Here is a 17,730-nt window from a genome sequence, read left to right on the forward strand (position 1 = left end):
TTTATGGGAAGATATTCCCGTTTCCAACGAAGGCCTGAAAGGGCTCCAAATATCCACTTACAGATTTTGCAAAAACAGAGTTTCGAAACTGCTCTATCAAAAGGAAGGCTTATCTCCCTGAGTTGAATGCACACATCATAAAGAGGTTTCTGAGAATGCTTCTGCCTGGTTTATATGTGAAGATATTTCCTTTTCCACCATAGGCCTCAAAGCGCTCCAAATGAACACTTGCAGATTCTACAAAAAGAGTGTTTCATAACTGCTCTAGCAAAGGAAAGGTTCAACTCTGTGAGTTACACACACACATCACAAAGCAGTTTGTGAGAATGCTTCTGTCCAGTTTTATGGGACGATATTCCCGTTTCTAACAAAGGCCTGAAAGAGCTCCAAATATCCACTTGCAGATGCTGCAAAAAGACTCTTTCCAAACTGCTCCATGAAAAGGAAGGTTCAACTCTGTGAGTTGAATGCACACATCATAAAGAAGTTTCAAAGAATGCTTCTGTCTAGGTTTTATGTGAAGATATTTCCTTTTCCACCATAGGCCTCAAAGCGCTCCAAATGAACACTTGCAGATTCTACAAAAAGAGTGTTTCAAAACTGCTCTTTCAAAAGAAGAGTTCAACTCTGTGACATGGATTCATACTACACAAAGCAGTTTCACAGAACGCTTCTGTTTAGTTTTTATGGGAAGGTATTCCCGTTTCCAACGAAGGCCTTAAAGGGCTCCAAATATCCACTTGCAGATTCTGCAAAAACAGAGTTTCAAAACTGCTCTATCAAAAGGAAGGCTTATCTCTCCGAGTTGAATGCACACATCATAAAGTGGTTTCTGAGAATGCTTCTGCCTGGTTTATGAGTGAAGATATTTCCTTTTCCACCATAGGCCTCAAAGCGCTCCAAATGAACACTTGCAGATTCTACAAAAAGAGTGTTTCAAAACTGCTCTTTCAAAAGAAGTATTCAACTCTGTGAGTTGGATTCATACTACACAAAGCATTTTCACAGAACGCTTCTGTTTAGTTTTTATGGGAAGATATTCCCGTTTCCAACGAAGGCCTGAAAGGGCTCCAAATATCCACTTACAGATTCTGCAAAAACAGAGTTTCAAAACTGCTCTATCAAAAGGAAGGCTTATCTCCCTGAGTTGAATGCACACATCATAAAGAGGTTTCTGAGAATGCTTCTGCCTGGTTTATATGTGAAGATATTTCCTTTTCCACCATAGGCCTCAAAGCGCTCCAAATGAACACTTGCAGATTCTACAAAAAGAGTGTTTCATAACTGCTCTAGCAAAGGAAAGGTTCAACTCTGTGAGTTACACACACACATCACAAAGGAGTTTGTGAGAATGCTTCTGTCCAGTTTTTATGGGAAGATATTCCCGTTTCTAACAAAGGCCTGAAAGAGCTCCAAATATCCACTTGCAGATGCTGCAAAAAGACTCTTTCCAAACTGCTCCATGAAAAGGAAGGTTCAACTCTGTGAGTTGAATGCACACATCATAAAGAAGTTTCAAAGAATGCTTCTGTCTAGGTTTTATGTGAAGATATTTCCTTTTCCACCATAGGCCTCAAAGCGCTCCAAATGAACACTTGCAGATTCTACAAAAAGAGTGTTTCAAAACTGCTCTTTCAAAAGAAGTGTTCAACTCTGTGAGTTGGATTCATACTACACAAAGCAGTTTCACAGAACGCTTCTGTTTAGTTTTTATGGGAAGATATTCCCGTTTCCAACGAAGGCCTGAAAGGGCTCCAAATATCCACTTACAGATTCTGCAAAAACAGAGTTTCGAAACTGCTCTATCAAAAGGAAGGCTTATCTCTCTGAGTTGAATGCACACATCATAAAGAGGTTTCTGAGAATGCTTCTGCCTGGTTTATATGTGAAGATATTTCCTTTTCCACCATAGGCCTCAAAGCGCTCCAAATGAACACTTGCAGATTCTACAAAAAGAGTGTTTCAAAACTGCTCTTTCAAAAGAAGTGTTCAACTCTGTGAGTTGGATTCATACTACACAAAGCAGTTTCACAGAACGCTTCTGTTTAGTTTTTATGGGAAGATATTCCCGTTTCCAACGAAGGCCTGAAAGGGCTCCAAATATCCACTTACAGATTCTGCAAAAACAGAGTTTCGAAACTGCTCTATCAAAAGGAAGGCTTATCTCTCTGAGTTGAATGCACACATCATAAAGAGGTTTCTGAGAATGCTTCTGCCTGGTTTATATGTGAAGATATTTCCTTTTCCACCGTAGGCCTCAAAGCGCTCCAAATGAACACTTGCAGATTCTACAAAAAGAGTGTTTCATAACTGCTCTAGCAAAGGAAAGGTTCAACTCTGTGAGTTACACACACACATCACAAAGCAGTTTGTGAGAATGCTTCTGTCCAGTTTTTATGGGAAGATATTCCCGTTTCTAACAAAGGCCTGAAAGAGCTCCAAATATCCACTTGCAGATGCTGCAAAAAGACTCTTTCCAAACTGCTCCATGAAAAGGAAGGTTCAACTCTGTGAGTTGAATGCACACATCATAAAGAAGTTTCAAAGAATGCTTCTTTCTAGGTTTTATGTGAAGATATTTCCTTTTCCACCATAGGCCTCAAAGCGCTCCAAATGAACACTTGCAGATTCTACAAAAAGAGTGTTTCAAAACTGCTCTTTCAAAAGAAGTGTTCAACTCTGTGAGTTGGATTCATACTACACAAAGCAGTTTCACAGAACGCTTCTGTTTAGTTTTTATGGGAAGATATTCCCGTTTCCAACGAAGGCCTGAAAGGGCTCCAAATATCCACTTACAGATTCTGCAAAAACAGAGTTTCGAAACTGCTCTATCAAAAGGAAGGCTAATCTCTCTGAGTTGAATGCACACATCATAAAGAGATTTCTGAGAATGCATCTGCCTGGTTTATATGTGAAGATATGTCCTTTTCCACCATAGGCCTCAAAGCGCTCCAAATGAACACTTGCAGATTCTACAAAAAGAGTGTTTCGTAACTGCTCTAGCAAAGGAAAGGTTCAACTCTGTGAGTTACACACACACATCACAAAGCAGTTTGTGAGAATGCTTCTGTCCAGTTTTTATGGGAAGATATTCCCGTTTCTAACAAAGGCCTGAAAGAGCTCCAAATATCCACTTGCAGATGCTGCAAAAAGACTCTTTCCAAACTGCTCCATGAAACGAAGGTTCAACTCTGTGAGTTGAATGCACACATCATAAAGAAGTTTCAAAGAATGCTTCTGTCTAGGTTTTATGTGAAGATATTTCCTTTCCACCATAGGCCTCAAAGCGCTCCAAATGAACACTTGCAGATTCTACAAAAAGAGTGTTTCAAAACTGCTCTTTCAAAAGAAGTGTTCAACTCTGTAAGTTGGATTCGTACTACACAAAGCAATTTCACAGAACGCTTCTGTTTAGTTTTTATGGGAAGATATTCCCGTTTCCAACGAAGGCCTGAAAGGTCTCCAAATATCCACTTGCAGATTCTGCAAAAACAGAGTTTCAAAACTGCTCTATCAAAAGGAAGGCTTATCTCTCCGAGTTGAATGCACACATCATAAAGAGGTTTCTGAGAATGCTTCTGCCTGGTTTATGAGTGAAGATATTTCCTTTTCCACCATAGGCCTCAAAGCGCTCCAAATGAACACTTGCAGATTCTACAAAAAGAGTGTTTCAAAACTGCACTTTCAAAAGAAGTGTTCAACTCTGTGAGTTGGATTCATACTACACAAAGCAGTTTCACAGAACGCTTCTGTTTAGTTTTTATGGGAAGATATTCCCGTTTCCAACGAAGGCCTGAAAGGGCTCCAAATATCCACTTACAGATTCTGCAAAAACAGAGTTTCGAAACTGCTCTATCAAAAGGAAGGCTTATCTCCCTGAGTTGAATGCACACATCATAAAGAGGTTTCTGAGAATGCTTCTGCCTGGTTTATATGTGAAGATATTTCCTTTTCCACCATAGGCCTCAAAGCGCTCCAAATGAACACTTGCAGATTCTACAAAAAGAGTGTTTCATAACTGCTCTAGCAAAGGAAAGGTTCAACTCTGTGAGTTACACACACACATCACAAAGCAGTTTGTGAGAATGCTTCTGTTCAGTTTTTATGGGACGATATTCCCGTTTCTAACAAAGGCCTGAAAGAGCTCCAAATATCCACTTGCAGATGCTGCAAAAAGACTCTTTCCAAACTGCTCCATGAAAAGGAAGGTTCAACTCTGTGAGTTGAATGCACACATCATAAAGAAGTTTCAAAGAATGCTTCTGTCTAGGTTTTATGTGAAGATATTTCCTTTTCCACCATAGGCCTCAAAGCGCTCCAAATGAACACTTGCAGATTCTACAAAAAGAGTGTTTCAAAACTGCTCTTTCAAAAGAAGTGTTCAACTCTGTGACATGGATTCATACTACACAAAGCAGTTTCACAGAACGCTTCTGTTTAGTTTTTATGGGAAGGTATTCCCGTTTCCAACGAAGGCCTGAAAGGGCTCCAAATATCCACCTGCAGATTCTGCAAAAACAGAGTTTCAAAACTTCTCTATCAAAAGGAAGGCTTATCTCTCCGAGTTGAATGGACACATCATAAAGAGGTTTCTGAGAATGCTTCTGCCTGGTTTATGAGTGAAGATATTTCCTTTTCCACCATAGGCCTCAAAGCGCTCCAAATGAACACTTGCAGATTCTACAAAAAGAGTGTTTCAAAACTGCTCTTTCAAAAGAAGTGTTCAACTCTGTGAGTTGGATTCATACTACACAAAGCAGTTTCACGGAACGCTTCTGTTTAGTTTTTATGGGAAGATATTCCCGTTTCCAACGAAGGCCTGAAAGGGCTCCAAATATCCACTTACAGATTCTGCAAAAACAGAGTTTCGAAACTGCTCTATCAAAAGGAAGGCTTATCTCTCTGAGTTGAATGCACACATCATAAAGAGGTTTCTGAGAATGCTTCTGCCTGGTTTATATGTGAAGATATTTCCTTTTCCACCATAGGCCTCAAAGCGCTCCAAATGAACACTTGCAGATTCTACAAAAAGAGTGTTTTATAACTGCTCTAGCAAAGGAAAGGTTCAACTCTGTGAGTTACACACACACATCACAAAGCAGTTTGTGAGAATGCTTCTGTCCAGTTTTTATGGGAAGATATTCCCGTTTCTAACAAAGGCCTGAAAGAGCTCCAAATATCCACTTGCAGATGCTGCAAAAAGACTCTTTCCAAACTGCTCCATGAAAAGGAAGGTTCAACTCTGTGAGTTGAATGCACACATCATAAAGAAGTTTCAAAGAATGCTTCTGTCTAGGTTTTATGTGAAGATATTTCCTTTTCCACCATAGGCCTCAAAGCGCTCCAAATGAACACTTGCAGATTCTACAAAAAGAGTGTTTCAAAACTGCTCTTTCAAAAGAAGTGTTCAACTCTGTGAGTTGGATTCATACTACACAAAGCAGTTTCACAGAACGCTTCTGTTTAGTTTTTATGGGAAGATATTCCCGTTTCCAACGAAGGCCTGAAAGGGCTCCAAATATCCACTTACAGATTCTGCAAAAACAGAGTTTCGAAACTGCTCTATCAAAAGGAAGGCTTATCTCTCCGAGTTGAATGCACACATCATAAAGAGGTTTCTGAGAATGCTTCTGCCGGGTTTATATGTGAAGATATTTCCTTTTCCACCATAGGCCTCAAAGCGCTCCAAATGAACACTTGCAGATTCTATAAAAAGAGTGTTTCATAACTGCTCTAGCAAAGGAAAGGTTCATCTCTGTGAGTTACACACACACATCACAAAGCAGTTTGTGAGAATGCTTCTGTCCAGTTTTTATGGGAAGATATTCCCGTTTCTAACAAAGGCCTGAAAGAGCTCCAAATATCCACTTGCAGATGCTGCAAAAAGACTCTTTCCAAACTGCTCCATGAAAAGGAAGGTTCAACTCTGTGAGTTGAATGCACACATCATAAAGAAGTTTCAAAGAATGCTTCTGTCTAGGTTTTATGTGAAGATATTTCCTTTTCCACCATAGGCCTCAAAGCGCTCCAAAGGAACACTTGCAGATTCTACAAAAAGAGTGTTTCAAAACTGCTCTTTCAAAAGAAGTGTTCAACTCTGTAAGTTGGATTCGTACGGCACAAAGCAGTTTCACAGAACGCTTCTGTTAAGTTTTTATGGGAAGATATTCCCGTTTCCAACGAAGGCCTGAAAGGTCTCCAAATATCCACTTGCAGATTCTGCAAAAACAGAGTTTCAAAACTGCTCTATCAAAAGGAAGGCTTATCTCTCCGAGTTGAATGCACACATCATAAAGAGGTTTCTGAGAATGCTTCTGCCTGGTTTATGAGTGAAGATATTTCCTTTTCCACCATAGGCCTCAAAGCGCTCCAAATGAACACTTGCAGATTCTACAAAAAGAGTGTTTCAAAACTGCTCTTTCAAAAGAAGTGTTCAACTCTGTGAGTTGGATTCATACTACACAAAGCAGTTTCACAGAACGCTTCGGTTTAGTTTTTATGGGAAGATATTCCCGTTTCCAACGAAGGCCTGAAAGGGCTCCAAATATCCACTTACAGATTTTGCAAAAACAGAGTTTCGAAACTGCTCTATCAAAAGGAAGGCTTATCTCCCTGAGTTGAATGCACACATCATAAAGAGGTTTCTGAGAATGCTTCTGCCTGGTTTATATGTGAAGATATTTCCTTTTCCACCATAGGCCTCAAAGCGCTCCAAATGAACACTTGCAGATTCTACAAAAAGAGTGTTTCGTAACTGCTCTAGCAAAGGAAAGGTTCAACTCTGTGAGTTACACACACACATCACAAAGCAGTTTGTGAGAATGCTTCTGTCCAGTTTTATGGGACGATATTCCCGTTTCTAACAAAGGCCTGAAAGAGCTCCAAATATCCACTTGCAGATGCTGCAAAAAGACTCTTTCCAAACTGCTCCATGAAAAGGAAGGTTCAACTCTGTGAGTTGAATGCACACATCATAAAGAAGTTTCAAAGAATGCTTCTGTCTAGGTTTCATGTGAAGATATTTCCTTTTCCACCATAGGCCTCAAAGCGCTCCAAATGAACACTTGCAGATTCTACAAAAAGAGTGTTTCAAAACTGCTCTTTCAAAAGAAGAGTTCAACTCTGTGACATGGATTCATACTACACAAAGCAGTTTCACAGAACGCTTCTGTTTAGTTTTTATGGGAAGGTATTCCCGTTTCCAACGAAGGCCTTAAAGGGCTCCAAATATCCACTTGCAGATTCTGCAAAAACAGAGTTTCAAAACTGCTCTATCAAAAGGAAGGCTTATCTCTCCGAGTTGAATGCACACATCATAAAGAGGTTTCTGAGAATGCTTCTGCCTGGTTTATGAGTGAAGATATTTCCTTTTCCACCATAGGCCTCAAAGCGCTCCAAATGAACACTTGCAGATTCTACAAAAAGAGTGTTTCAAAACTGCTCTTTCAAAAGAAGTATTCAACTCTGTGAGTTGGATTCATACTACACAAAGCATTTTCACAGAACGCTTCTGTTTAGTTTTTATGGGAAGATATTCCCGTTTCCAACGAAGGCCTGAAAGGGCTCCAAATATCCACTTACAGATTCTGCAAAAACAGAGTTTCAAAACTGCTCTATCAAAAGGAAGGCTTATCTCCCTGAGTTGAATGCACACATCATAAAGAGGTTTCTGAGAATGCTTCTGCCTGGTTTATATGTGAAGATATTTCCTTTTCCACCATAGGCCTCAAAGCGCTCCAAATGAACACTTGCAGATTCTACAAAAAGAGTGTTTCATAACTGCTCTAGCAAAGGAAAGGTTCAACTCTGTGAGTTACACACACACATCACAAAGCAGTTTGTGAGAATGCTTCTGTCCAGTTTTTATGGGAAGATATTCCCGTTTCTAACAAAGGCCTGAAAGAGCTCCAAATATCCACTTGCAGATGCTGCAAAAAGACTCTTTCCAAACTGCTCCATGAAAAGGAAGGTTCAACTCTGTGAGTTGAATGCACACATCATAAAGAAGTTTCAAAGAATGCTTCTGTCTAGGTTTTATGTGAAGATATTTCCTTTTCCACCATAGGCCTCAAAGCGCTCCAAATGAACACTTGCAGATTCTACAAAAAGAGTGTTTCAAAACTGCTCTTTCAAAAGAAGTGTTCAACTCTGTGAGTTGGATTCATACTACACAAAGCAGTTTCACAGAACGCTTCTGTTTAGTTTTTATGGGAAGATATTCCCGTTTCCAACGAAGGCCTGAAAGGGCTCCAAATATCCACTTACAGATTCTGCAAAAACAGAGTTTCGAAACTGCTCTATCAAAAGGAAGGCTTATCTCTCTGAGTTGAATGCACACATCATAAAGAGGTTTCTGAGAATGCTTCTGCCTGGTTTATATGTGAAGATATTTCCTTTTCCACCATAGGCCTCAAAGCGCTCCAAATGAACACTTGCAGATTCTACAAAAAGAGTGTTTCAAAACTGCTCTTTCAAAAGAAGTGTTCAACTCTGTGAGTTGGATTCATACTACACAAAGCAGTTTCACAGAACGCTTCTGTTTAGTTTTTATGGGAAGATATTCCCGTTTCCAACGAAGGCCTGAAAGGGCTCCAAATATCCACTTACAGATTCTGCAAAAACAGAGTTTCGAAACTGCTCTATCAAAAGGAAGGCTTATCTCTCTGAGTTGAATGCACACATCATAAAGAGGTTTCTGAGAATGCTTCTGCCTGGTTTATATGTGAAGATATTTCCTTTTCCACCGTAGGCCTCAAAGCGCTCCAAATGAACACTTGCAGATTCTACAAAAAGAGTGTTTCATAACTGCTCTAGCAAAGGAAAGGTTCAACTCTGTGAGTTACACACACACATCACAAAGCAGTTTGTGAGAATGCTTCTGTCCAGTTTTTATGGGAAGATATTCCCGTTTCTAACAAAGGCCTGAAAGAGCTCCAAATATCCACTTGCAGATGCTGCAAAAAGACTCTTTCCAAACTGCTCCATGAAAAGGAAGGTTCAACTCTGTGAGTTGAATGCACACATCATAAAGAAGTTTCAAAGAATGCTTCTTTCTAGGTTTTATGTGAAGATATTTCCTTTTCCACCATAGGCCTCAAAGCGCTCCAAATGAACACTTGCAGATTCTACAAAAAGAGTGTTTCAAAACTGCTCTTTCAAAAGAAGTGTTCAACTCTGTGAGTTGGATTCATACTACACAAAGCAGTTTCACAGAACGCTTCTGTTTAGTTTTTATGGGAAGATATTCCCGTTTCCAACGAAGGCCTGAAAGGGCTCCAAATATCCACTTACAGATTCTGCAAAAACAGAGTTTCGAAACTGCTCTATCAAAAGGAAGGCTAATCTCTCTGAGTTGAATGCACACATCATAAAGAGATTTCTGAGAATGCATCTGCCTGGTTTATATGTGAAGATATGTCCTTTTCCACCATAGGCCTCAAAGCGCTCCAAATGAACACTTGCAGATTCTACAAAAAGAGTGTTTCGTAACTGCTCTAGCAAAGGAAAGGTTCAACTCTGTGAGTTACACACACACATCACAAAGCAGTTTGTGAGAATGCTTCTGTCCAGTTTTTATGGGAAGATATTCCCGTTTCCAACAAAGGCCTGAAAGAGCTCCAAATATCCACTTGCAGATGCTGCAAAAAGACTCTTTCCAAACTGCTCCATGAAACGAAGGTTCAACTCTGTGAGTTGAATGAACACATCATAAAGAAGTTTCAAAGAATGCTTCTGTCTAGGTTTTATGTGAAGATATTTCCTTTCCACCATAGGCCTCAAAGCGCTCCAAATGAACACTTGCAGATTCTACAAAAAGAGTGTTTCAAAACTGCTCTTTCAAAAGAAGTGTTCAACTCTGTAAGTTGGATTCGTACTACACAAAGCAATTTCACAGAACGCTTCTGTTTAGTTTTTATGGGATGATATTCCCGTTTCCAACGAAGGCTTGAAAGGTCTCCAAATATCCACTTGCAGATTCTGCAAAAACAGAGTTTCAAAACTGCTCTATCAAAAGGAAGGCTTATCTCTCCGAGTTGAATGCACACATCATAAAGAGGTTTCTGAGAATGCTTCTGCCTGGTTTATGAGTGAAGATATTTCCTTTTCCACCATAGGCCTCAAAGCGCTCCAAATGAACACTTGCAGATTCTACAAAAAGAGTGTTTCAAAACTGCACTTTCAAAAGAAGTGTTCAACTCTGTGAGTTGGATGCATACTACACAAAGCAGTTTCACAGAACGCTTCTGTTTAGTTTTTATGGGAAGATATTCCCGTTTCCAACGAAGGCCTGAAAGGGCTCCAAATATCCACTTACAGATTCTGCAAAAACAGAGTTTCGAAACTGCTCTATCAAAAGGAAGGCTTATCTCCCTGAGTTGAATGCACACATCATAAAGAGGTTTCTGAGAATGCTTCTGCCTGGTTTATATGTGAAGATATTTCCTTTTCCACCATAGGCCTCAAAGCGCTCCAAATGAACACTTGCAGATTCTATAAAAAGAGTGTTTCATAACTGCTCTAGCAAAGGAAAGGTTCAACTCTGTGAGTTACACACACACATCACAAAGCAGTTTGTGAGAATGCTTCTGTCCAGTTTTTATGGGACGATATTCCCGTTTCTAACAAAGGCCTGAAAGAGCTCCAAATATCCACTTGCAGATGCTGCAAAAAGACTCTTTCCAAACTGCTCCATGAAAAGGAAGGTTCAACTCTGTGAGTTGAATGCACACATCATAAAGAAGTTTCAAAGAATGCTTCTGTCTAGGTTTTATGTGAAGATATTTCCTTTTCCACCATAGGCCTCAAAGCGCTCCAAATGAACACTTGCAGATTCTACAAAAAGAGTGTTTCAAAACTGCTCTTTCAAAAGAAGTGTTCAACTCTGTGACATGGATTCATACTACACAAAGCAGTTTCACAGAACGCTTCTGTTTAGTTTTTATGGGAAGGTATTCCCGTTTCCAACGAAGGCCTGAAAGGGCTCCAAATATCCACCTGCAGATTCTGCAAAAACAGAGTTTCAAAACTTCTCTATCAAAAGGAAGGCTTATCTCTCCGAGTTGAATGGACACATCATAAAGAGGTTTCTGAGAATGCTTCTGCCTGGTTTATGAGTGAAGATATTTCCTTTTCCACCATAGGCCTCAAAGCGCTCCAAATGAACACTTGCAGATTCTACAAAAAGAGTGTTTCAAAACTGCTCTTTCAAAAGAAGTGTTCAACTCTGTGAGTTGGATTCATACTACACAAAGCAGTTTCACAGAACGCTTCTGTTTAGTTTTTATGGGAAGATATTCCCGTTTCCAACGAAGGCCTGAAAGGGCTCCAAATATCCACTTACAGATTCTGCAAAAACAGAGTTTCGAAACTGCTCTATCAAAAGGAAGGCTTATCTCTCTGAATTGAATGCACACATCATAAAGAGGTTTCTGAGAATGCTTCTGCCTGGTTTATATGTGAAGATATTTCCTTTTCCACCATAGGCCTCAAAGCGCTCCAAATGAACACTTGCAGATTCTACAAAAAGAGTGTTTCATAACTGCTCTAGCAAAGGAAAGGTTCAACTCTGTGAGTTACACACACACATCACAAAGCAGTTTGTGAGAATGCTTCTGTCCAGTTTTTATGGGAAGATATTCCCGTTTCTAACAAAGGCCTGAAAGAGCTCCAAGTATCCACTTGCAGATGCTGCAAAAAGACTCTTTCCAAACTGCTCCATGAAAACAAAGGTTCAACTCTGTGAGTTGAATGCACACATCATAAAGAGGTTTCTGAGAATGCTTCTGCCTGGTTTATGAGTGAAGATATTTCCTTTTCCACCATAGGCCTCAGAGCGCTCCAAATGAACACTTGCAGATTCTGCAAAAAGAGTGTTTCAAAACTGCTCTTTCAAAAGAAGTGTTCAACTCTGTGAGTTGGATTCATACTACACAAAGCAGTTTCACAGAACGCTTCTGTTTAGTTTTTATGGGAAGATATTCCCGTTTCCAACGAAGGCCTGAAAGGGCTCCAAATATCCACTTACAGATTCTGCAAAAACAGAGTTTCGAAACTGCTCTATCAAAAGGAAGGCTTATCTCTCTGAGTTGAATGCACACATCATAAAGAGGTTTCTGAGAATGCTTCTGCCTGGTTTATATGTGAAGATATTTCCTTTTCCACCATAGGCCTCAAAGCGCTCCAAATGAACACTTGCAGATTCTACAAAAAGAGTGTTTCATAACTGCTCTAGCAAAGGAAAGGTTCAACTCTGTGAGTTACACACACACATCACAAAGCAGTTTGTGAGAATGCTTCTGTCCAGTTTTTATGGGAATATATTCCCGTTTCAAACAAAGGCCTGAAAGAGCTCCAAATATCCACTTGCAGATGCTGCAAAAAGACTCTTTCCAAACTGCTCCATGAAAAGGAAGGTTCAACTCTGTGAGTTGAATGCACACATCATAAAGAAGTTTCAAAGAATGCTTCTGTCTAGGTTTTATGTGAAGATATTTCCTTTTCCACCATAGGCCTCAAAGCGCTCCAAATGAACACTTGCAGATTCTACAAAAAGAGTGTTTCAAAACTGCTCTTTCAAAAGAAGTGTTCAACTCTGTGAGTTGGATTCATACTACACAAAGCAGTTTCAGAGAACGCTTCTGTTTAGTTTTTATGGGAAGATATTCCCGTTTCCAACGAAGGCCTGAAAGGTCTCCAAATATCCACTTGCAGATTCTGCAAAAACAGAGTTTCGAAACTGCTCTATCAAAACGAAGGCTTATCTCTCTGAGTTGAATGCACACATCATAAAGAGGTTTCTGAGAATGCTTCTACCTGGTTTATGAGTGAAGATATTTCCTTTTCCACCATAGGCCTCAAAGCGCTCCAAATGAACACTTGCAGATTCTACAAAAAGAGTGTTTCATAACTGCTCTAGCAAAGGAAAGGTTCAACTCTGTGAGTTACACACACACATCACAAAGCAGTTTGTGAGAATGCTTCTGTCCAGTTTTTATGGGACGATATTCCCGTTTCTAACAAAGGCCTGAAAGAGCTCCAAATATCCACTTGCAGATGCTGCAAAAAGACTCTTTCCAAACTGCTCCATGAAAAGGAAGGTTCAACTCTGTGAGTTGAATGCACACATCATAAAGAAGTTTCAAAGAATTCTTCTGTCTAGGTTTTATGTGAAGATATTTCCTTTTCCACCATAGGCCTCAAAGCGCTCCAAATGAACACTTGCAGATTCTACAAAAAGAGTGTTTCAAAACAGCTCTTTCAAAAGAAGTGTTCAACTCTGTGAGTTGGATTCATACTACACAAAGCAGTTTCACAGAACGCTTCTGTTTAGTTTTTATGGGAAGATATTCCCGTTTCCAACGAAGGCCTGAAAGGGCTCCAAATATCCACTTACAGATTCTGCAAAAACAGAGTTTCGAAACTGCTCTATCAAAAGGAAGGCTTATCTCTCTGAGTTGAATGCACACATCATAAAGAGGTTTCTGAGAATGCTTCTGCCTGGTTTATATGTGAAGATATTTCCTTTTCCACCATAGGCCTCAAAGCGCTCCAAATGAACACTTGCAGATTCTACAAAAAGAGTGTTTCATAACTGCTCTAGCAAAGGAAAGGTTCAACTCTGTGAGTTACACACACACATCACAAAGCAGTTTGTGAGAATGCTTCTGTCCAGTTTTTATGGGAAGATATTCCCGTTTCTAACAAAGGCCTGAAAGAGCTCCAAATATCCACTTGCAGATGCTGCAAAAAGACTCTTTCCAAACTGCTCCATGAAAAGGAAGGTTCAACTCTGTGAGTTGAATGCACACATCATAAAGAAGTTTCAAAGAATGCTTCTGTCTAGGTTTTATGTGAAGATATTTCCTTTTCCACCATAGGCCTCAAAGCGCTCCAAATGAACACTTGCAGATTCTACAAAAAGAGTGTTTCAAAACTGCTCTTTCAAAAGAAGTGTTCAACTCTGTGACATGGATTCATACTACACAAAGCAGTTTCACAGAACGCTTCTGTTTAGTTTTTATGGGAAGGTATTCCCGTTTCCAACGAAGGCCTCAAAGGTCTCCTAATATCCACCTGCAGATTCTGCAAAAACAGAGTTTCAAAACTGCTCTATCAAAAGGAAGGCTTATCTCTCCGAGTTGAATGGACACATCATAAAGAGGTTTCTGAGAATGCTTCTGCCTGGTTTATGAGTGAAGATATTTCCTTTTCCACCATAGGCCTCAAAGCGCTCCAAATGAACACTTGCAGATTCTACAAAAAGAGTGTTTCAAAACTGCTCTTTCAAAAGAAGTGTTCAACTCTGTGAGTTGGATTCATACTACACAAAGCAGTTTCACGGAACGCTTCTGTTTAGTTTTTATGGGAAGATATTCCCGTTTCCAACGAAGGCCTGAAAGGGCTCCAAATATCCACTTACAGATTCTGCAAAAAAAGAGTTTCGAAACTGCTCTATCAAAAGGAAGGCTTATCTCTCTGAGTTGAATGCACACATCATAAAGAGGTTTCTGAGAATGCTTCTGCCTGGTTTATATGTGAAGATATTTCCTTTTCCACCATAGGCCTCAAAGCGCTCCAAATGAACACTTGCAGATTCTACAAAAAGAGTGTTTTATAACTGCTCTAGCAAAGGAAAGGTTCAACTCTGTGAGTTACACACACACATCACAAAGCAGTTTGTGAGAATGCTTCTGTCCAGTTTTTATGGGAAGATATTCCCGTTTCTAACAAAGGCCTGAAAGAGCTCCAAATATCCACTTGCAGATGCTGCAAAAAGACTCTTTCCAAACTGCTCCATGAAAAGGAAGGTTCAACTCTGTGAGTTGAATGCACACATCATAAAGAAGTTTCAAAGAATGCTTCTGTCTAGGTTTTATGTGAAGATATTTCCTTTTCCACCATAGGCCTCAAAGCGCTCCAAATGAACACTTGCAGATTCTACAAAAAGAGTGTTTCAAAACTGCTCTTTCAAAAGAAGTGTTCAACTCTGTGAGTTGGATTCATACTACACAAAGCAGTTTCACAGAACGCTTCTGTTTAGTTTTTATGGGAAGATATTCCCGTTTCCAACGAAGGCCTGAAAGGGCTCCAAATATCCACTTACAGATTCTGCAAAAAGAGAGTTTCGAAACTGCTCTATCAAAAGGAAGGCTTATCTCTCCGAGTTGAATGCACACATCATAAAGAGGTTTCTGAGAATGCTTCTGCCGGGTTTATATGTGAAGATATTTCCTTTTCCACCATAGGCCTCAAAGCGCTCCAAATGAACACTTGCAGATTCTATAAAAAGAGTGTTTCATAACTGCTCTAGCAAAGGAAAGGTTCATCTCTGTGAGTTACACACACACATCACAAAGCAGTTTGTGAGAATGCTTCTGTCCAGTTTTTATGGGAAGATATTCCCGTTTCTAACAAAGGCCTGAAAGAGCTCCAAATATCCACTTGCAGATGCTGCAAAAAGACCCTTTCCAAACTGCTCCATGAAAACAAAGGTTCAACTCTGTGAGTTGAATGCACACATCATAAAGAAGTTTCAAAGAATGCTTCTGTCTAGGTTTTATGTGAAGATATTTCCTTTTCCACCATAGGCCTCAAAGCGCTCCAAATGAACACTTGCAGATTCTACAAAAAGAGTGTTTCAAAACTGCTCTTTCAAAAGAAGTGTTCAACTCTGTAAGTTGGATTCGTACGGCACAAAGCAGTTTCACAGAACGCTTCTGTTAAGTTTTTATGGGAAGATATTCCCTTTTCCAACGAAGGCCTGAAAGGTCTCCAAATATCCACTTGCAGATTCTGCAAAAACAGAGTTTCAAAACTGCTCTATCAAAAGGAAGGCTTATCTCTCCGAGTTGAATGCACACATCATAAAGAGGTTTCTGAGAATGCTTCTGCCTGGTTTATGAGTGAAGATATTTCCTTTTCCACCATAGGCCTCAAAGCGCTCCAAATGAACACTTGCAGATTCTACAAAAAGAGTGTTTCAAAACTGCTCTTTCAAAAGAAGTGTTCAACTCTGTGAGTTGGATTCATACTACACAAAGTAGTTTCACAGAACGCTTCTGTTTAGTTTTTATGGGAAGATATTCCCCTTTCCAACGAAGGCCTGAAATGGCTCCAAATATCCACTTACAGATTCTGCAAAAACAGAGTTTCGAAACTGCTCTATCAAAAGGAAGGCTTATCTCTCTGAGTTGAATGCACACATCATAAAGAGGTTTCTGAGAATGCTTCTGCCTGGTTTATATGTGAAGATATTTCCTTTTCCACCATAGGCCTCAAAGCGCTCCAAATGAACACTTGCAGATTCTACAAAAAGAGTGTTTCATAACTGCTCTAGCAAAGGAAAGGTTCAACTCTGTGGGTTACACACACACATCACAAAGCAGTTTGTGAGAATGCTTCTGTCCAGTTTTTATGGGAAGATATTCCCGTTTCTAACAAAGGCCTGAAAGAGCTCCAAATATCCACTTGCAGATGCTGCAAAAAGACTCTTTCCAAACTGCTCCATGAATAGGAAGGTTCAACTCTGTGAGTTGAATGCACACATCATAAAGAAGTTTCAAAGAATGCTTCTGTCTAGGTTTTATGTGAAGATATTTCCTTTTCCACCATAGGCCTCAAAGCGCTCCAAATGAACACTTGCAGATTCTACAAAAAGAGTGTTTCAAAACTGCTCTTTCAAAAGAAGTGTTCAACTCTGTAAGTTGGATTCGTACTACACAAAGCAGTTTCACAGAACGCTTCTGTTTAGTTTTTATGGGAAGATATTCCCGTTTCCAAGGAAGGCCTGAAAGGTCTCCAAATATCCACTTGCAGATTCTGCAAAAACAGAGTTTCAAAACTGCTCTATCAAAAGGAAGGCTTATCTCTCCGAGTTGAATGCACACATCATAAAGAGGTTTCTGAGAATGCTTCTGCCTGGTTTATGAGTGAAGATATTTCCTTTTACACCATAGGCCTCAGAGCGCTCCAAATGAACACTTGCAGATTCTACAAAAAGAGTGTTTCAAAACTGCTCTTTCAAAAGAAGTGTTCAACTCTGTGAGTTGGATTCATACTACACAAAGCAGTTTCACAGAACGCTTCGGTTTAGTTTTTATGGGAAGATATTCCCGTTTCCAACGAAGGCCTGAAAGGGCTCCAAATATCCACTTACAGATTTTGCAAAAACAGAGTTTCGAAACTGCTCTATCAAAAGGAAGGCTTATCTCCCTGAGTTGAATGCACACATCATAAAGAGGTTTCTGAGAATGCTTCTGCCTGGTTTATATGTGAAGATATTTCCTTTTCCACCATAGGCCTCAAAGCGCTCCAAATGAACACTTGCAGATTCTACAAAAAGAGTGTTTCATAACTGCTCTAGCAAAGGAAAGGTTCAACTCTGTGAGTTACACACACACATCACAAAGCAGTTTGTGAGAATGCTTCTGTCCAGTTTTATGGGACGATATTCCCGTTTCTAACAAAGGCCTGAAAGAGCTCCAAATATCCACTTGCAGATGCTGCAAAAAGACTCTTTCCAAACTGCTCCATGAAAAGGAAGGTTCAACTCTGTGAGTTGAATGCACACATCATAAAGAAGTTTCAAAGAATGCTTCTGTCTAGGTTTTATGTGAAGATATTTCCTTTTCCACCATAGGCCTCAAAGCGCTCCAAATGAACACTTGCAGATTCTACAAAAAGAGTGTTTCAAAACTGCTCTTTCAAAAGAAGAGTTCAACTCTGTGACAT

The sequence above is a fragment of the Pongo abelii genome, chromosome X (genome assembly GCF_028885655.2).
Source record: "Pongo abelii isolate AG06213 chromosome X, NHGRI_mPonAbe1-v2.0_pri, whole genome shotgun sequence".
Lineage (NCBI taxonomy): Eukaryota > Metazoa > Chordata > Mammalia > Primates > Hominidae > Pongo > Pongo abelii.